The sequence below is a fragment of the Mobula hypostoma genome, chromosome 2 (assembly GCF_963921235.1).
Source record: "Mobula hypostoma chromosome 2, sMobHyp1.1, whole genome shotgun sequence".
NCBI lineage: Eukaryota > Metazoa > Chordata > Chondrichthyes > Myliobatiformes > Myliobatidae > Mobula > Mobula hypostoma.
In genome coordinates, this window is record NC_086098.1 from 183,679,448 (window position 1) to 183,700,984 (window position 21,537).

General features: G+C 43.2%; 1 long non-coding RNA gene across 1 annotated transcript in view; it reads left to right on the forward strand.

Moving 5' to 3' along the window:
* LOC134360290 (uncharacterized) overlaps positions 1–21,537 on the forward strand; it is a 63,753-nt gene that overhangs the window by 12,006 nt on the left and 30,210 nt on the right. The window lies entirely within an intron of this gene.

The window sequence follows — 21,537 nt, forward strand, 5'->3', positions numbered from 1 at the left end:
CTCTTGGTTTCTATTTGATATGCTATGAGAAACACCTTATCAGAGGCAGAGTATTAATTATCACTGTTTCAACATTGCTGTATACCTCTGACTTCTCGACACCAATGCTGAATTGGCAGCTTATTTTGTTTTGTAAAACATCAAGTCAAGTGATTGCATGTCTGATTCATATGGCTCAAACAGTTTTCAATTTATTGACTTGAAGCATGTATATCACAAGCTTTTTTGAGCTTTTGATCCAGTTTAGTTTTAAAAAAAAGTGGATTGATTCACAGCGAGTGTAATATTTTCCTCTGGGGAAGTTACTTTTATAATGTACCTTAAAAAACACTAATTGTGTTCCATGGGTCAGAGCCTAGTGCATCATTCAGAACCTTTATTTTGCCACAACAGACACAAATGAGCTGCCATGGAAGTGGGTCCTGTACAGCCCACCCACAGGCCTAAGCCATTCTGTCAAACAGTGCCAAGTATGTGATTTATGCAACTTGGACAGAAATTACACTCCATTCTGTCAAGGAAAATGGCCCCTACTTGGCTGTACGTTATACAGAGGAAACTAGAAGCACGTTGTCTGGAAGATTAAGTTATTTTATACATTTTAGGAATTTGGATATAATTAGTGGCAGCGTTTCTTCATCCTGGATATTGTCTCTTGCTGACTATATGTTTATACTGGGGCAGGAGTGCAACCTTTAAATGTTGCACTAAAACACTGCTGATCATGTATGTCTGATTGAAGGAAAGTTGCATCTAAGATATTGTCCCTTCAGTCAGTTAATACAGCTTCTTGTAAAAATTAGATAACTAATTTATGGCACAATTTATTTTTTAAAATAGTTCTGGAGTTTACAGAGCTAAATCAACTTTAATTGCCTTAGATTTCTTGAAGTTAAGTAACAAACTTAGAGGCTGCACATGTATGGTTAAACACAGAATTCTGCCATGTTCCTTCGAAAGTTGTGATACAATGGCACCTCATAAAGATGTTCAAAAGATATTCAGAATGATGTGAAATTTTTGCATGTGTCTTAAATCATCAGAAAATTTTAAGACTTTGCCTAAACCTTAATACTGTCAAACAACATCTCCAGCACTAAAAAAGAATCTTTTCAAACGTGGGGGCCTCAATTGTTTACATTTTAATTATCTCAGATGCTTTTTACAATACTACCACACAATCATTGAGGGGCTTCCTCACCCAACCTGGCCCAACTCTCTCCAGTAGCATAACAACCCTATACTGTGGCCTTTCTCCACCAAGCCCTTATAGATATTTTAAAATAAAGGAATGAATCTTCTGGCATTTTCTTTTTGACTCTTTCTCTTTATGCTGTCTTTCCTTCTTTTTTTCACTTGCTACAAAGTACATAGTTCAAAGTAAATTTGTAAATTTATTATCAAAGCCCTCTGCTGTGCCTGTTGTCTTTTTTTTTTATCATTTATTGTAATGTCTGCACTGTTCTGTGTACTTTATGCAGTCCTGGGTAGGTCTGTAGTCTAGTGTAGTTTTTGTGTTGTTTTACGTAGTTCAGTGTAGTTTCATATAGCACCATGGTCCTGAAAAACATTGTCTCGTTTTTACTGTGTACTGTACCAGCAGTTATGGTCAAAATGACAATAAAATGACTTGACTTGACTATATACAACCCTGGGATTCATTTTCTTGTGGGCATACACAGTAAATTCAAGAACCATAACAGAATCAGTGAAAGACTGCACCCAACAGGACGGACACGCAACCAGTGTGCAAATACAAAAGAAAAACAAGGAAATAATAATAAATAATCAAGTAAAAAAAATATCGGGAACATGAGATGAAGAGACTTTGAAAGTGAGACCATAGGCTGTGGGAACAGTTCAGTGATGGGGCAAGTGAAGTTGAGTGAAGTTATCCCAGTCTTTCAAGAGTCTGATGGTTGAGGGGTAATAACTTGCTGAACCTGGCGGTGTGCATGCTGAGGCTCCTGTAGCTTCTTCCTGAGAGCAGCAGTGAGAAGGGAGCACGGCCTGGGTGGTGGTGACGGGTGAGGGGTGGTTGATGGTCCCTGAGCATGGATGCTGCTTTCCTGCAACAATGCTCTGTAGATATCTAATTCTAATTTGACTTTGAAATCAATATTGTAACACAAGCATCCTTAAAATTCTGTGAGTCTAACTAATGATTTTGTATTCTGATTGATCAAGGAAATGCATTGAGTTTTCCTGATTTCGGCCAATCTCAATGCCTAGTGTTTGGCAGTACACTTTATGGATATTTGTTGAAGTCCTTTAGGGGAGAAAAAAACAATACAAAATCTGTGATCAAGTGCTGATTACCACAGAATAAAGATGTTCTAAAATGCTTTGTGGCCAGTGGTCTAATTTTGAAACGCAGTTGCAGATGTAAAGCAGGAAATACGAGTAGTCTTTTTTTTTGCTCAGCAAGCTGACAGAGACAGAAATGTGATAATGACAAAATAACCCAATAATTTTTAAGTAACATTAAAGTTTTATTTTATGTGAAGTTTAAATCTAATTTTAAAGGGGGATAATAATTGATAAGGAACTGTGAGGGGCTCTTTCTCATTCCTCAAAAAAGCACCTCAAGATTTTCATGTTCACTTAAGAGGTGATCTTGGACTATAGTTTAAGGTTTTATCTAAAAGGTAAGATGCTCAACAGTACTGTATCATTTCCTTCCTACTTTGCCAAGTCAGTCAAGTTATGGCATCAAGTCTCTGGGGTCAGATTAGGAGTGTGAAGTTTGCACTAATACTTCAAAAGTAAGATGAGCCAAATAGGATCAGGTAAAGTTGTTGTTAGCAGCACTGAACTACAAGTATCAACTTTGGTTCAAAATTACACAACTGCCCTTCCCATTCAGACTGAACCCAGTATACTACAATGCAAAACCTTACATGCCCTTTCAATATAATCCTTTATCACTTATCCTTTGGTGCTGAGGTGGCCACCCAATTGCTAATCTGCTTCAAACGAGGAAAGTACGTTAGCAGCAGCATAAATATTAATTAGTAAAATGCCATTTTGTTTAGAATTACTTAAAAAGAAATTATGCTTTGTTTCTCAATATAATTTCCACATATTTTTCTTTTTCATTTGTCCTGAAAATGAATAATAACAAAATATATTAGCTTAATGTGATATTTTCCTGAAATAAAATGTGTTTGTCCTAAAAGGAGATTAATATCACCTTTAAATCTTGTGCACCACTCCCAATCCATTGTTTATTTCAGTTTCAGGTCCTCTCAAATTTTGGCCACTAGGAGGCGTACGAAGACAGCCCAGTGATAACTGGCTGTTGACTTTACATTCCTTCCCCTCAAACTAAACCTTAGCTGAGATCATGCATGGCTCAGTCCAGGGAAATGAAAAACCTGGCTGATTCCTTCCATAGTCACTTTACGTGTCTTTTTCATCAAAACTCTTGCTATCTACTGAGGTTACTTGCTCTAACCTGGGAGATTATTTGCTCCATAATTTTAGTGAATTAATTGTGATAAAAGCAACAGTTCTCACTTTACACTTTTGATAGCATTTCTCCTCTAAAGTTGAAAATGTATGCTTTCGAATCCCTGAAGTTATATTATGAAGCACTTCAACATAACAAGGGCAATATTACCCACTGGGGAGTCTATATCTGCAGTAGAAGTGTGGTACTGGTCTAACTGAGGATTCAGTTGCAGAGGGAGGTCCAAAGGTTCAGGTTTTGAAGATTTAGTACTGGGGGGATGATGGTGTTGAATTTCAGGCTGTAATCGATAAACAGCAGCCTGACACAGGTTTTTGGCAAAGTTTAGTAGTCAGCCAGTGAGATTGGATCTGCTGCAGAGCTGTTGAGGTGGTAGATGAGCTGCAGTGGATCCATGTCCTTGCTCAGACAGGAGCTAAGTCCAACCATAACCAACCTCTCAATGCACTCCATTCTGGTAGATGCGAATGCTACCCAGTGATCCATCTTCTTGGGCACTGCTCTGACTGTCGCCCTTTAGAAGCAGGTAGGAACTTCAACTTACCGATTCATAAACTGCTTCTTCCCCTCCACCATCAGATTTCTGAATGGTCCCTAATCCCATAAACCCTTTTCTTGCACTATTAATTTATTTGAGGTAATTTTAGGTGTTGCTCTATCTCACTACATTTATATATCTTTTTTTTTTGCACTACTTATTTAACTATTTATATAGAACAGTACAGCACAGTACAGGCCCTTCGGCCCACAATGTTGTCCTGACCCTCAAACACTGCCTCCCATATAAACCCCCACCTTAAATTCCTCCATATACCTGTCTAGTAGTCTCTTAAATTTCACTAGTGTGTCTGCCTCCACCACTGACTCAGGCAGTGCATTCCACGCACCAACCACACTCTGAGTAAAAAACCTTCCTCTAATATCCCCCTTGAACTTCCCACCCCTTACCTTAAAGCCATATCCTCTTGTATTGAGCAGTGGTGCCCTGGGGAAGAGATGCTGGCTGTCCACTCTATCTATTCCTCTTATTATCTTGTACACCTCTGTCATGTCTCCTCTCATTCTCCTTCTCTCCAAAGAGTAAAGCCCTAGCTCCCTTAATCTCTGATCATAATGCATACTCTCTAAACCAGGCAGCATCCTGGTAAATCTCCTCTGTATCCTTTCCAATGCTTCCACATCCTTCCTATAGTGAGGCGAACAGAACTGGACACAGTACTCCAAGTATATATATATATATATATATATTTACTGTAATTCACAGTTTTTCCTGTATTATCATGTATTGCATTGCACTGCTGCTACAAAGTTAACAAATTTCATGACGAAGGCCAATTATTAAACCTGATTCTGATTCTGATCTAGAAGTCAAACAAATGATCTTCAGACACGAATATAATCCTTGGCAAGGCAACTGGATGGCTCACGTGTGTGTATCAGGAAAAGAAATTTGCTATCCTTACTCAATCTGGCTTCTTTGCGACTCAGACCTTTGAGTAATTCTTCATATTTATCTACCCTAGTTAACTACTCATGTCAATGTCAAATTCATTCATATTAATCTGGAAAGTACCATATTGTTTAATGTCAGTTATCTCTTTAATCAGTGTCTTGTTGCTAAACTGTGGGAATTTGTTCACTATAATTACCTTGTTTTTTTATTTATTGAGAGAATGAATGAAAACAAAAAGTGTTGTTATTGTGTCAAATAAAGTATGTTTGCCCAAAATGGTGCACAACATTAAATTGTGTACTCATTGCTAATTATTTCACCATGGGACACACAACAGTACAGCGGCTACAGCGCCAGCAATAACTGATCGGGGTACAATTCCTACCGGTGTTGTAAGTTTGTATATTCTCCCGATGACCACGTGGATTTCCTCAGAGCTCCAGTTTCCTCCCACATTCCAAAGGCATATGTTTAGAGTTAGTGATTTGTGGGCACGCTACATTGATAGTAGAGGTGTAACCACACCTGTGGGCTGCCCAACACAATCCTTACCATTTGGATTTGACACAAACAATGCATTTCACCATATGTTTCAATGTACATGCGACAAATAAAGTTAATCTTTATCTTTTAAGATTTAATTCGGCATTTGACAAGAGAGAGTTGAGCCATGGCACAGGCTGTTGGTTCAGTTGCATGGTAAGTATGCCACAGCATCTCTGAAAGTTGAGGAATGAGCTTTGATACCATACTTCAACCAAAAATACGACAATTGATCTTTGAGTTCTTTTGAGTGAAAATTGGCCATTGATGGGTTCACTTCTCATTCTGTTTGAAACAATTCTGAGTAATTTTGAGCATTTCTATTGGATGTAGTCATGTATTGTATAATAACAACAGGAGAGATTCTGCAGATGCTGGGAATCCAGAGTAACACACACAAAATCCTGGAGGAACTCAGCAGGTCAGGCAGCATCTATGGAGAGGAATAAAGTATGGACATTTTTCTAGAATCAGGGATTTATAGAGAATAGAAGCAGGCTCTTCAGCCTGCATCTATGTCAGTCATCCTGCCTATCTATACAAACAACCCTTGCCTGCACCAGTTCCACATCCCTCTATGCCTTGTCATTCAAGTACCTGTCAAGATGCCTTTTAAATGTTGTTACTGTTCCTGACTCCACCATCCCCTCTGATAATTCACTCTAGCTACCAGATACCAACTACTCTGTGTGGAAAATTTATCCCTCAGATCTCCTTTAATCCTCTTTCCTGTCACCTTAAGCCTATGCCATATTGATTTTGAGAAGACAATTTGAGCTATCTACTCCATCTGTCCCTCATAATCCAGTCGAGTACTTTCAGTTCATCCCCGGCCTTCTGCATTCCAGGGAGAACAAATCCAGTCTCTCCCCGACAGTAAACTCCCTCCAATCCTGTTAAGTCCCCTTTACATTCTAATCTTTCGTTATTGTGTGGTGATCAGAGCTGCATACAATGTTCCAAGTAAGTATGCCCACAAGAAAATGAATCTCAGGGTTGTATATAATGACATATATGTACTTTGATAATAAGTTTGCTTTCAGCTTTCACATATTGGTTGTTTGTTAGTCTTTGTTCATGTATAGTTAATTGTAAATTCAACTGTATCTCCTTTCTTTCCTGTAAATACCTGCAAGAAAATTAATCTCAATGGATTATATGGTAACATATATGGACATCCTCTAATAATAACTTTACTTTGAAATTTGCTTGACTTACTTTGAGACATGTTAGGACATAGAACATAGATTGTCACAGTACAGTACACACCCTTTGGCCCAGAATGTTGTCCTAACCTTTCAACCTACTCACAGATCATTCTAGCCCTTCCCTCATAAATAGCCTTTCATTTTTCAATCATCCATGTGCTTATCTAAGGTTTGTTTAAATGCCTCTAATGTATCTATGTATCTGCCTCTACCACCAGCCTAGAGGCTCATCCCACCCACCCATCACTCTCTATGTAGGAAACTTAACTCTGACAACACCCCCCCCCAATAATTTCCTCCAGTCATCTTAAAATTATGACCCTTTGTATTCGCCATTTCCGCCCTGCGAAAAGTCTCTGGTTATTTCACTCAATGTATGCCTCTTATCATTTTGTACATCTCTATCAAGTCTCTTCTAAATCTCCTTCACTCGAGAGAGAAAAACTCCAGCAATGAAGCAGACTTGTTGAATGAGACTGGCTCAAGTATGGACCCATTGGTGTGAATTATGGTGTTCATGCCATTGTGTAGTAGAGGTAGAAGGGAGTTCAATTTTAGAGGGCGTTCACATTTGAGAAGGCCAGCTGTAGCTATTACAAACAGGTTTGTCTCTTTTCTTGCCTCTTAAGACTGTCATTCCCCTCTTCTAACATGTGGAAGATGTGAAATTGTGACTGATATTTCTCTCTTCTAACTTTTGCAGGCATCCATCTACTCCCAGGGCCTTGTTTCTTTGTTGATATATTACTTTTAAAGAGAAAAAGATTAGCTTTATTTGTACATGAACACCAAAGCATTAAAACATACAATTAAGTGTATTGTTAGCACCAACGTGGGCATGTGGCCAAGTGGTCAAGGCATTCGACTAGCAATCTGAAGGTCGTGAGTTCGAGCCCTAGCCGAGGCAACGTGTTGTGTCCTTGAGCAAGGCACTTAATCACATAGTGCTTTGCGACGACACTGGTGCCAAGCTGTATGGGTCCTAATACCCTTCCCTTGGACAACATTGGTGTCAGGGAGAGGGGAGACTTGCAGCATGGGCAACTGCTAGTCTTCCATACAACCTTGCCCAGGCCTGTGTCCTGGAGAGTGAAGACTTTCCAGGCGCAGATCCATGGTCTCGCAAGACTAACGGATGCCTTTAGCACCAACGACCAACACAGTCCGAGGATGTGCTGAGTGTCGCCATGCTTCTGTCATCAACATAGCATGCCCACAACTCACTAGCCCTAAATATCTATACGTCTCTGGATTGTGTAGGAATACTGGAGCACCTGTGTCAGGCCTGCTCCCACTAACACCTCCCAGCCTGCACATGCAGGCACCTCCCTGTCTCCACCAGGTAATAAGATTCACACAGTTCCCATCCACAGTCATTGTCCACTTGTTGAACCAGCCAGCCTCTACCAGTTGCTCCTAGCTTTCACTTTACTTTCCCTGCCTAAAGTTTACCTGGTTGTCTGTTGTGTTTACTTTCTGCTCTCTCTTGTTTTGTGGTCCCTCATGACTTATTATTTTGCTGTCTAGTTTTAAAGTTATTGCTCACCAATGAATTGTTTTTTGCTTTTGGGTCAAGCCTCCTCTACCTTTCCTTACAACCCCGAGGAAACCCATATAGTTACAAGGAGAACTTATAAACTCTTTATGGACAGTAGTGGGAATTGAACCTGGGTCACTGGCACCATGAAGCGTTATGCTAACCACCAACCTATCATGCCACAAATTGAATAATTTGATTATTACTTATCCAATTTTTGCTAATTTTGTGTCATGGTGAAGTTGGACCTGAACGTGTGCTGTGGGATGGCCTCACAATTAATCACATCAAGGAAAGAGCATCAATTGAGTTAATTGAAGTGCATTTTTCAGTGGGCACTAACTGCTTCTCTCTAGCTGGTAAATTAATCTCTGTTCTCTTCATTTAGTTGTGATAATCCCTGGTTCTAGATGCTATTTATATCCACCCATATATGTTGAATCTCCTGTCAGGAGACAACTGTGCATTTTCATACATGGAACAATGGATAACATTTCACCCTTTGTCCATGTGGGTGGGAGCGAGTGAGGAAAGATGACTTAATGATTGACTCTTTTGACATCTTTGACCAACTATCAAAGAAACAGAGAATTTGAAAACTCATTTGAGACCTTTTTAATTATGTTTACTGTGTAGGTGGCTTGGTAGCAGAGTGGTTAGCACAATGCTTTCCAGTACGGGTGAACCGGGTTCAATTCCCAACACTGTCCGTAAGAAGTTTGTACGTTCTCCCTCTGACCGCCTGGGTTTCCTCTGGGTGCTCTGGTTTCCTCCCACAGTCCAAAGACTTACTGGCTGGTAGGTTAATTGGTCATTGTAAATTGTCCTGTGGTTAGGCTTGGATTAAATTGGGGCATTGCTGGGCGGTGTAGTTTGAAGGGCCAGAAAAGGTCTAATCTGCACTGTACCTCAGTTAATTAATTAAGAGTTAAATATGGTTAATTTAATTTTTCTATATAAATAATCTTGAAATAGGCATAAAGAGGCAGTTGCCATGGCAAGTGAGAGAACAGAACATAGCTCGTGAGTCATTTAACGTGTGAAAGTGACAAAGAACGTTTGCTAATGTCTCCCTCTGACTGAAGCCTTCAACCTGACAAGCTGAGGTTTTAAGTTCATATCACAGTAGGGGCTTGAATAGTCTGGTCCTACTGACACCACAAGGGTCACATTAGCATTAACTATTAAAACATCCCGAAGATAAAACTTCAAAGTTCATTCACACCTTTTATGGATGCTGACAGATTAAATACTTATTATAGCTGACTTGCTAAAAGGTTGCAGTATCTGCAGTTTGCCCTGTTCAAGAAAAGGCATATGTGAGCTTGATCTCAACTGGATGTAAATTTTAAGTGCAGAACACAGACTGATCCACTCAATGTTGATTTAAACTAACTGATGTGAAATGTTTTATGTCTGTAAGAGCTGAAGCTGACTCTATGTTTACAGCAACAGCTGCCGAGAGATTGCCCACTGTCGGGATCAGAACTCTACTCCAGAGTTGAAACAGAGTCAGACTAACTGGTCGAGTACAAAAGGCATTGTGGGGGGGAGGTGGTTTTGGACCAAATGTTCTTGGGCCATAGCTGCAGAGTTCTTCAAGGTTATGAGGCAGGAACGAGGTGTCAAGCTGTTTGAAGACCTTCCTGTGATTCCTCGCTATTGAGTACAATCGACGTTAAGATTCCAAAACTGAGACTTTGGATGATGTAGTGTCCAGATTTATAGGTGAGGCCATGGATATTGCACCCTCTTTGTCTAAGTGAGACGCAACCCAGGGCAGCACAATATGGAGAGCAATCTATTGTCCATGTGGCAGGCTTCCCCTCTCCACGCAGCTGATGAATGCAAAGGAACGGCAGAGACTGCTCCAATTTGGCATCAGTGACGTCACAGGAGTTTCCAGTCAGTGTTGAACTCAATGTAGGTCTGCCTTAGGGACTTCAGCTCTGGATTTTTCCTTAGGATTTAATCCCAAAGTCTTCCCTATGAGTGGGTGTAGCTGCAAAGCGGCAGAGGTTTGAGATCAGAGTTTTTCTTCTCCTGGATGAGCTGCCAACCACAGCCGATGAGTCCCATCTGCCCAAAGCGACTGGTTTCAAGGCAAAAGCAGCCTGCCTTTGCCCCTTCTCCTGTCAGTAGAAATAGTTCTACTGGTCTTAGTCATACATGAAGGCCAGGAGCTGGACTTAGTTATCAGAGGCTATTCGAGTCATATGCCATTTAATAAGTAGTGGGAGATTATTCCCACTGATCACCCCTGCCCCTGACTGGCTATGACAACATTAAGGGACCAGTTTTGTAGCTACTGACTATGTAAACTTCAGTTTTATGCAGAATAGACAGTGATCACAGACATAAGTTCTGCAGATTATGGAAGTCTTGCATAACACACACAAAAAATGCTGGAAGAACTCAGCAAACACGAGGAATTCTGCAGATGCTGGAATTTCAAGCAACACACTGTCCTGACGAAGGGTCTCGGCCCGAAACGTCAATGGTACCTCTTCCTAGAGATGCTGCCTGGCCTGCTGCATTCACCAGCAACTCTGATGTGTGTTGGAAGAACTCAGCAAATCAGTTAGTATTAATGGAGAGGTGTGAATGGTCAACATTTCAGGTCGAGACCCTTCATCGGGACCCGGTGAATGTTTAAATCAATATTGAGTGATTTATTTCCCTCTGTAGATGCTGTCTGACAAGATAGTGATCACTTCTGACTGAAACTGTGACAATTGCAGATTGGACCGGACACTTCAGTGAACTGCCAAACTTGCAGCAGTGTAACTGACCCTCTGCTGAGCAACAGACTTGATAGCTGGAGTTCTCCTGTGTTGTGGCATTCTATCAGAAGCCCTTACCTACGTATGACCATCTCCCCTGCTGGGGCATTAGCTGCTGGCAGCTTCTCTCCAGAGTTCTCTTTTCTGGGCCAGGCTTTCAAGTTGTCCCCAAGTGTAGTCCATCTTCTTGTTGTATCCTTCCTTCCCCAGTTGTGAGGTCTTTGGATCTCCCACTGGCATTTCTGTAACACTAGGGTTTTAGGGGATGGGGTTGCTAGACCCATGCCCAGCTGAACTTGGGACCATCCGCGGTGGAGTTCAGAAGCCCTTAGCCTACATTATCATTAAATTGACTTTATTACTTACATTCTTCATATACACGAGGAGTAAAAATCTTTACGTTACATCTCCATCTAAATGTGCAATATGCAATTTATAGTAATTTATAATAAATAGTATGTACAACAGGATAGTCAATATAACATAGAAATACAGTTGTGTCAGCATGAATTAAGCAGTCTGATGACCTGGTGGAAGAAGCTGTCCCAGGGCCTGCTGGTCCTGGCTTTTATGCTGTGGTACCGTTTCCCAGATGGCAGCCAGAAAGGTCTACACAGCAGCACCAAGTATTCCAGATGAGTGGAACAAAAGGGTTTGAGGGCATGCACTTTCTGGGGGTTGCACCAGGCGTTATTGACCATGAAGCATACCCCACCTCCTTTACTCTTCCCAGAGAGGCTTTTTGTCCTGTCTGCCTGGACCAGGGAGAACCCAGAGGCATGATCTGGTATCTCATCCATCAGCCAGGTCTCCACGAAGCACAACACGTCACATTCCTTTATTTCCTGCTGGTAAGAAAGTCTGGCTCTCAGTTCGCACAACTTATCGTCCAGGGACTGAACGTTAGCCAGGAGTATGCTAGGGAGCAGTGGCTGGTTAGCATGCCGTCTCAACCTCACCCTTCTCCCACACCTCCGACGCCGCTTCCAAAGTAGCGGCGGTGTAGTAGGTGAGCCTGCCATTGACCACGAAAGCAGGGGTTGCCAATGTAGAAAAGGCGGCGCGTAGTGGGTAAATGCTGACTTCCCGATGTTCAGAAGAGTCAGTCTATTGTATCTGATGTGACTGTCAGCTACCTGAACAAGAAATGTGAGGGAAATTGCAGAGATTAACAGTATACTGTACTGTTGGAACAGAGCTCGCAACATGGCTGCCATACGCGGTGCCATCTTATGCTGTTTCTGTGAAGGTCAAGGTTCATTACATTCTCAGCTTCCTCTTTAATGCCTGTTTCCAGTCAACCAGCTCGGACTGGGATTTGTCAGCACTGCTGGCTTCCGGGAAGTCCAGAGAGTGACTATCTATAGACATTTACTTGTGTGCTCCCATGTCTAGGACCAGAGGACATGGCCTCAGAATACAAGGACATTCCTTTAGAACAGAAATGAGGAGCAGTTTCTGTAGCCAGAGGGTGGTGAATCTATGGAATTCATTGCCACAGGCAGCTGCAGAGGCCAAGTCATTGGATATATTTAAAGCAGAGGTTGATCGGTTCTTGATTAATAAGGGTGTCAAAGGTTATGGGGGAGAAGTGAGGAGAATGGGGTTGAGAGGGATAATAAATCAGCCTTACTGGAATGGCAGAGCAGACTCGATGGACCGAATGGCCTAATTCTGCTCCTGTGTGCTCTGGTTTTATGGTCTTATGAAGCGTCTCACTCGGCCTTCACATCAAAAGGAAGGTGTTCTGTTCCTTTAACGTACAAGGTGTCAGTCACAAGGAGAACTTCTGCATGGTGACTGCCTTGTTTCCAGGAAGCACAAATTAATTCTTCATCCTGAGACAATTGCCTCGTGAAGAACATACTGCACCTGGACTATGTTCCTAATCCTGTGGACGTGATAAATGTGAACCATGGCTCAATATTCAGAGTAACGCGCACAAAACATTGGAGGAACTCAGCAGGTTAGGCAGCATCTATGGAGAGGAATAAACAATCAGCGTTTTGGGCTGAGACCCTTTTTCAGGACTGAGAAAGAAGGGGGAAGATGTCAGAATAAAAAGATGGGAGGAGGAGAAAGAGGCTAGCTGGAAGGTGAGAGGTGAAGCCAGGTGGGTGGGAAAGTTCAAGGGCCAGAGAAGAGAGAATCTGATAGGAGAGGAGAGTGGACCAGAGGAGAAGGGGAATGAGAAGGGGATAGGGGGAAGTAATAGACAGTTGAGAAGAAGTGAAAGGTCAGAGTGGAGAAGAGGAAGGAGAGAGGGGAATTTGTTTACCGGAAGGAGAAATCAGTATTCATGCCATCAAATTAGAGGGTACCCAGATGGAGTATTAGGTGTTGCCTCTCCGCCCTGAGGGTGGCCTCATCTTGGCACAAGAGGAGGCCATAGCCCAGCATGTCGGAATGGGACTGGGAAACGTTTGGCCACCGGGAAGTCCTGCTTGTGGTGGGTGGTGCGGAAGTGCTGGATGAAGCCGTGCCTTAATTTAAGCCGGGTTTCACCAATGTAGAGGACACTGCAACCGGGAGCACCGGACGCAATGGATGATCCCAGCAGATTCCAGGTGAAGTGTTGCCTCACTTGGAAAGACTGTTTGGTGCCCTGAGTCAATATTCATTGTGCCTTAGCTCTTTCCTTGCTGCTTTCCAGTTAAGAAGAGCAGTAAGGTCGTTTTCGGCCAACAGTTCGTTGTTCCACTCTAAGCACGTCATGGCCTAATTCCTCCATAGTTGCCAGGCTATTATCTTCCCTTTCTCATATCATCAATATAAAGACCGAGCTAGTTAGAAATAAAGCCATAAGTATTAACTGGGATTGACATTATCCCAAAGTATCAACCATATTATGGAACAGAAGAGGATGGAAGTACTTGTCCTGGGATCATTGCACACATCCTAAACAAACACTTAAAACAAAACTCTGGGATCTTGTCCAGGATTCCTTCTTCTGGAAGAGCCAAATCCTTCCCACCTCAAAATCACCTTCACTGGTGCACCGTTCAAGTATATTGCTCTTGACGACTGTTTGCTCAGTTTCAATACTTTGACTAAAATGACATTGCCTTTTCAGTTTGATTTCAATTGCACGCACCAAGGGTATAATTACAGAGTCATGCCATTGATTTAAAAGTTTACACAGCACGTTACACTAGATAAGTCACACTATGTTATTTAATGAACACACAACTAAACATTACCAGTAAGTGGGTTGACCTGGCCTGTCCTATTTGATTGCACCTCACTCCTTACAGGCTTTGGCTCCCAGAGACTTAATGATTAAGTTCGGAAACTGAGGCAGACACTGTTGCACAGTGTCAATAGACAAAAGCAAGGTGGAGTTTCTGTGAAATCCACTGTTATCACTAGGTCATGTGGTGCATTTATTACCTGTGCAGAAAAACCTGTTATTAAAGTCAGCAAATGGAGGAAGTTCAGGCCAGGGAAATCGCTCTGTGCCTAAAAGGTGCGTTAAACCAATGAGGCAAGGTGGGCAAAGCACTGGTTACACGTGGGCTCCCACAGTGATATAATCAGCCACGTAATTCTGTGCACACAAAGGGTTCCTGTGTTAGCTCTGCTGTTGCTAGAGGAGGTAGGGCCTGGGAACACACAAGGTGTGCCAGTTTGCCATCTGGATAGGGAGGATGGAGACTGTGCTCCCTGGGATTGTAGGTGGCCAGGCCACAGGGATGTGTGTACCTGTTGTCTGTATGTTGTCTGTGAGAGAGTGTGTGTGTGTGTGTATACACTTCAAATGATTGTCTTCTATGCACACTGCCCTCTAAATGTGGGGAAGGAGCTAATTACTCAGAAACAGAATCAGGTTTAATATCACTGACATTGCCTGAGAAATTTGTTGTTTTGCGGCAGCAGTACAATGCCATACATAATAATAAAAATACTATAAATTACAAAATATATACAGTATATAAAATTAAATCAGTAGTGAATTATGATTTTTGCACTACTTATTTTAACCTAACTCTTTATTAGACATATAATATATATATACTTACTGTTATTTTTTTCTATATTTATTTATCATGTACTGCTGCCATCAAGTTAACAAATTCCACGACATATGCTGGTGATATTGAACCTGTGTCTTCATGCTCCTATACTTGTTGGCAGGATTGAGAAGAGGCTGGCCTGGGCGACAGAGGTACTTAATGATGGATGCCACCTTTTTGAGGTTTTGCCTTTTGAAGGGTATTCAGTGCTGGGGAGGCTGATGTCCATGATGGAGCTGGCTGAGTTTACAACTTTCTGAAGCTTTTTTTGATCCTGTGCAGTGGCCCTTCCATACCACCCAGTACAACGCTCTCCATGGTACAGTACACCTGTAGAAATTTGCATGAGTCTTTGGACACATACCAAATGTCCTCAAACTCCTAATGAAATGTAGCCACTGTTATGCCTTCTTGTAATTGCACCAATACGTTGGACCTAAGATAGATCTTCAGAGATGATGACATGCAGAACTTGAAACTGCTCACCCTATCCACTGCTGATTTCTCGCTGAGGACTGGTGTGTGTTCCCTCAACTTCCCCTTCCTGAAGTCCACAATTAATTCCTCGGTCTCACTGACATTGAGTGTAGAGTTGTTGCTGTGACACCACTTAACCAGCTGATCTATCTCGCTCCTGTACACCTCCTCCTCATCAGAAATTCTGCCAACAATAGTAATGTTGTCAGCAAGTTTATAGATGGCAACTGAGCTGTGCCTAGCCACACAGGCATGGGTATAGAGAGAGTAGAGCAGTGGGCTATGCACACGTCCTTGAGGTGCATCAGGCTGATTGTCAGCAAAAAGGAGACTGTGGTCTCCTGGTGAGGAAGTCAAAGATCCAGTTGCAGAGAGAGGTACAGAGGTCCACGTTTTGGAGCTTGTTGATTAGAGCTGAGGGCATGATTGTGTTGAACGCTGAGGTGTATCGATAAACAAAAGCCTGAAGTAGATATTACATTTGTCCTGATAATCCATGGCCATGGTGAGCCAATGAGATCGAATCTGCTGTAGACCTCTGTTCTTCTTGGGCACTGGTATGATTGTTGTCCTTTGGAAGCAAGTGGGAGCCACCGACTGTAGCAGTGAGAGATTAAAGATGTTCTTGAACACTCCCAGTAGCTGGTTGGCACAGGTTTTCAGTGCCCTACCAGGTACACCATCAGTGCTTGACACCTTGTGAAGATTCAACCTCCTGAAGGATGTTCTGATGTCTGCCTCTGAGACAGAAATCACAGGATTACCAGATGCCGCAGGGATTTGTGCAGGTGGGGTTTTTATTTTCCCTTTCAAAGTATGCATAAAAGGCATTGCGCTCACCTGAGAGTGAAGCATCACAACCATTCATGATGTTAGGTCTTGCTTTGTAGGAAATAATGTCCTGAAAACCCTGACAGAGCTGACATGCACCCGATTCTGTCTCTAACCTCAATCGGAATTGTTTTTCTCAATCTTAAAGTAGCCTTCCATAGATTGTACCCAGACCTCTTGTGTAGTTCTGGATCACCGGTGAATGCCACAGATCTAACGCCGAGCAGGCTACAAATCTCTTGGCTCATCCATGGCTTGGCCTTCACCACTGGCACTGCAGTCTTTAGTCTCTGCCTATATGCTGGGAGTAAAAGTACAGCAAGGTGAATGGACTTTCCAAAGTGTGGGCGTGCGACGGTAAGGCAAGTGTTCTTCATGCTGGTTTAACAGTGGTTAAGTGTGTTGGCTCCTCAGCTGATACTTTGGTAGTTGTTCAGAGATTTCTTCAAGCTGGTCTGGTTGAAATCTCCTGCAATGATAAGGAAGCATCAGGGAGTATAGTTTTGTGCCTGCTGATATGCATAGCTCCTCCAGTATCTGCCTGATAGTGGCCTGAGGTGGAATGTACACTGTTACCACGATGATGGTGGAAAAGTCCCTTGGCCGATAAAAAGAGCGACATTTGATCGCTGGATGTTCCAGGTCAGGTGAGCATGATTGAGACAGAATTGCCATGTCTGTGCACAATGATGAGGAGCTCATGAGGTTGACCATGGATGTTATGTCCTAGCTGTCCACGTTTTGATATGCAAGTCAGGGAAGTATGATACGGAGAACAAGCTGTTGCCCGTGCAGCAGGCTCCCCCGCTTCAAGTAGCTGATGAATTGAAAGGTAATGAGAGACTGATACAGTTTGGCACAGATGTGTCGCAGGAGTTGCCAGTCTGTGTTGAACTCTATGTAAGACTACCTTAGGGACTCCAGCTCCAGATCTTTTGTGTGGTTGATTCCCAAGGGCTTTCCCATGAGTGAGTACAGCCGCAAGGGAGCAGGAGTTTGAGATCAGAGTAATCCTTCGCTTCAATGAGCTGCCAGCCATGGCTGATGAGCCACATGTGCCTGAAGCGAAGGGTTTTCAGGTGCTTGTAACCCATCTTTGTCAGTAAAAATAGTTCCACTGGCCTTGGTACCTAAGCCACATGTGAAGGCCAGGATCTGGTTGTCAGAGGATATCTGAGAAGCATGCCATTGGGACCATTTAAAAGGTACTGGAGCTTATACCCACAATCAACCCCCCCCCCCCCACTTAAGGAGCAACCTTAAGGAGTCACAACATACTCCACCTCCTGTACCTTCAACAGACTGAGCTGACTTGTCCTGTGGAGTATGGTGACGCCATTGAGCTGCAGCACTGCATCCAAAATGACAGGTGATAGCCATGTTTCCATGAAGTGAGGTACACAACAGTCCCTGATATCCCTCTGATACAGCAATCTTTTTTTTTAGATTATGAAGACACTCAGTCCTCTTTTATTGTCATTTAGTAATGCATGCATTAAGAAATGATACAATATTTCCTCCGGTGTGATATCACAAAACACAGGACAGACCAAGACTGAAAAAACTGAGAAGACCACATAATTATAACATAGTTACAACAGTGCAACAATACCATAACTTGATGAAGAAGTCCATGAGCACAGTAAAAGTTCAAAATCTCTCAAATGTCCCACATCTCACGCAGACGGGAGAAGGAAGAACTCTCTCTGCCATTCCGACCACAGTCTGACTCTGAGTCATCCGAAAACTTCGAGCTCTGATCAGCTCTCCGACACCGAATACTGAGCGCCATCTCTGTCCCAACGATTCGACCTCAATCTTTGTCGCCAACAGCAGGCAAAGCCGGGGATTTTGAGGCCTACCCTCTGAAAGATTCCCGACCACGCAGTAACGACAGCAGCGAATGAGCGTTTCAGAGATTTCTCCAGATGTTCCTCTGTACTTTCACGTCCCTCTCCATCAAATCAGAATTGTCCACGTCCCCTATTTAACGGATACGATATCATTTTTCACTGGAGGGCTGCGCACGTGCGGTGCGCTGCTCTCTCTCCTCCCGCCGATCTTGCTGAGGTCTTCAATTTTATTTTCCAGAGACTGTACATTCGCTAGCAGGATAGTCGTAGGTGGAAGTCTAAGGCCTCGGAGTTTCATTCATACTTGTAGACATGTGTGCTGTCCCCACTTCCATTTCCTTAAAGAGCATCTCTACTCATAACCTGTTGCCCATCAATTTTGAGTATTGATAGATTTTTTTTAATGACTTAAAACAAATGCTGCTTATTGAAGTACCCATTGTCGTGACTGTGGATTTCAACTGTCATAGTCCTTAATGGGAATATTTGATGAATCCCATCCGATATGCACGCCATGAGTCATCTCTTATCGGCACCGTTTTACCCAATACAGACCCCTTTGCAGACTGGGGATTTGCTAAGAGGGTGTAGAGGAGGATGCAAGGTCCTTATCTTGTTTCATCCCAAGCAGCTGTATAACGGAGAAGTGTCTGATCTATGGGCTTTTCCCAGGAGCACACACCGAGACAGATACGAAGTTTCGCTGGAAGGGCTTGAAAAAAATATCAGAGGCGATCGAATGGTGGAGCAGAGTTGACGGGCCATATGGCCTAGTTCAAGTTCTTATGGAGTTCTGCATAATGGCCAAAATTGGAAGAAACTCCTGAAGCAGATTGCAATCAGGAACAATCTGGCAGTTTTGACACTGGAAGTTTTAAACACAGTGCTCACAACATACTGCCAATTCATTTTAATGGCTGGAAATTTGTGGCCTGTGTGTGCTCATGTTCCCAAATCGCTGCGTGGAGGGCTTCCAGCTGTCAGCGTTAACTTGTAAAATTAACCCCAATAAAATAACTGATGTCTATTAAAAGGCTGGTCTTGGAGGCAAACCACTCTGATTACTGCACAAAAGTGGGCCGCTCAAAGAAAGGAAACCCAGACAACATGTTGGAAACAGACACCTTTTAGTGTAGCTTTGAGAATTCAGTTTATGGTATTGGATTCCAAGTTCAGCGTGAACATTTCCAAAACTAGACCACAGTCCAATAAAAAGTTCTGTGGTAAGAGGTATGGATGGTTGTCCCAAATCAGAGACATCCCACCCCATCGGACTATTTGCTGATCGGTGGGTATTTGTGTGAGGGAATACCTCCTTCCCGCCAGCAAATTAAAGAGTACATAGGACTGCGGAGTGCCTTTTTTTCTTTCTTTCTCTCTCTCTCTCTCTCTCTCTGTCTCTCTCCCCCCCCCCCCCGCCCCGCCATTTTTGGCTGTTACAAATAATCTAATGCAGCTCCAAATACTTGTGGTCATGTAACACAAATCTGCCAATGACCCAGTGCAAATTGGCAAATTGGCAGGGAGTTAGCGATATCACACAAACAGTCACAAGAGTGTGGGAGACAGAAACATTCTGTTGTGAAGGAGTATATTTTAAACTGAGTTTACATTTTCATCTTTTTACTCTAAGACCTTCTATAAAGTCGCATCCCACCAACAGTGGAATACAACTCCATCTCTTCAAATAGTTACGACAGTGTTGGTGTTGGTGGTTGTCCATTGTGTCCGACGATGACAGGAAACCTGTGCAGGAGAGTTTTTAAAGTGGAAAAGCCATTGCACTGGGACAGCTCCACTCTTCCAAACTCGGAAGTCCATGCCCCTTGGTATGGGAAAGCGTCACAAATCGGGGTCTCCCTTGGATGACTATAATGTTTTCTGTGGCTTTTCATGCCCTTCGCTCTCCACAGAGTGTTGCAGTACTGCCTTCCAGGCTGTTGGATCTCTGTGTAGATCTCATCCAGCCAGTCGTCCGGAGCTGACTTCTCATGCTAAGACAGGCATGTCCCTATCTCGCTGGGGTATGAGGCCGCCGGCTTCCCTCACCTGGTTTAGCCCACCTGTCGAGGCAGTGTACACTTATTATTACAGTAAACATATTATATTTGTGTAAATAAGCTATGTTATTTAAAACTGTATATGACGTACAAACATGTGAATAACAAAAACTCTCAAAGCTCTGGAGAGATGGAAACACTTCCCACTACCTCAGGAAGGCAGTCAGCATAATCAAGAACCCCTTCCACCTTGGGCATTCCCTCTTCTCCCTTCTCCTGTCAGGCAGAAGATACAAAGGCCTGAGAGTGTGGCTCACCAGACCCACGGATAGCTTTTATCCCACTGTTTCTGTATCAGACTCCTGAACAGATCTCTCATATGCTAAACGACAAATTTCTCAACTCCTAATCTCCCAATCTACCTCACTGTGGCCCCTGCCCTTTATTTGTCTTCTTGAACAGCAATTTCTTTGTAACTGCAACATCATACTCTTGTCAGTCCATGGCCTCCTCTTGTGCCAAGATATGTGGAAGAGCAACACCTTATATTCCACCTGGGTAGCTTCTGGCCTAATGGCATAAATATTGACTTCCCCTTCTGGTAAACAAAAATTCCCTCCCCTCCCCTCTTCTTTTATTCCCTACTCTGTCCTTTCACCTTTTCTTACCTGCCCATCACTACGCTCTGGGTCCCCTCCTCCTTCCCTTTCTCCTATAGTCCACTCTCCTCTCCTATCAGATTCTTTCTTCTCCAGACCTTGACTTCCCCCACCCAGCTGGCTTCACCTATCATTTGCTAGCTAGCCTCCTTCTCCTCCCCCCACCTTGTTATTCTGGTGCCTTCCCCTTTCCTGTTCAGTCCTGAGGAAGGGTCTCGGCCTGAAAAGTCAACTGTCTATTCGTTTCCGTGGATGCTACCTGTCCTGCTGAGTTCCTCCAGCATTTTGTGCATGTTGCTTTATATTCTTCATGCTATTTTGCTTGATGACCCTCATCTGGTCAGGGAAGGTGAGGAGGTGATAGCGAGGAGCTATAGGCAAGTAGTCACACCGGGGCCTCGGGAGACAGATAAGTGGGTAACAGTCAGGAGAAGGAAGGGCAGGAGTCAGATACTAGAGAGTACCCCCGTGGCTGTCCCTCTTAACAATAAGTACTCCTGTTTGAGTACCATTGGGGGGGAACGGCCTACCTAGACCAAGCAACAGTGGCTGCACTTCTGGTAGAGTCTGGCACAGTGGTTCAGAAGGGCAGGGGAAGGAAGAAGGCAGCACTGATAAGGGACTCTACAGTTAGGGGGTCAGACAGGCGATTCTGTGGATGCAGGAAAGAAACACGGATGGTAGTTTGTCTCCCAGGTGCCAGGGTCC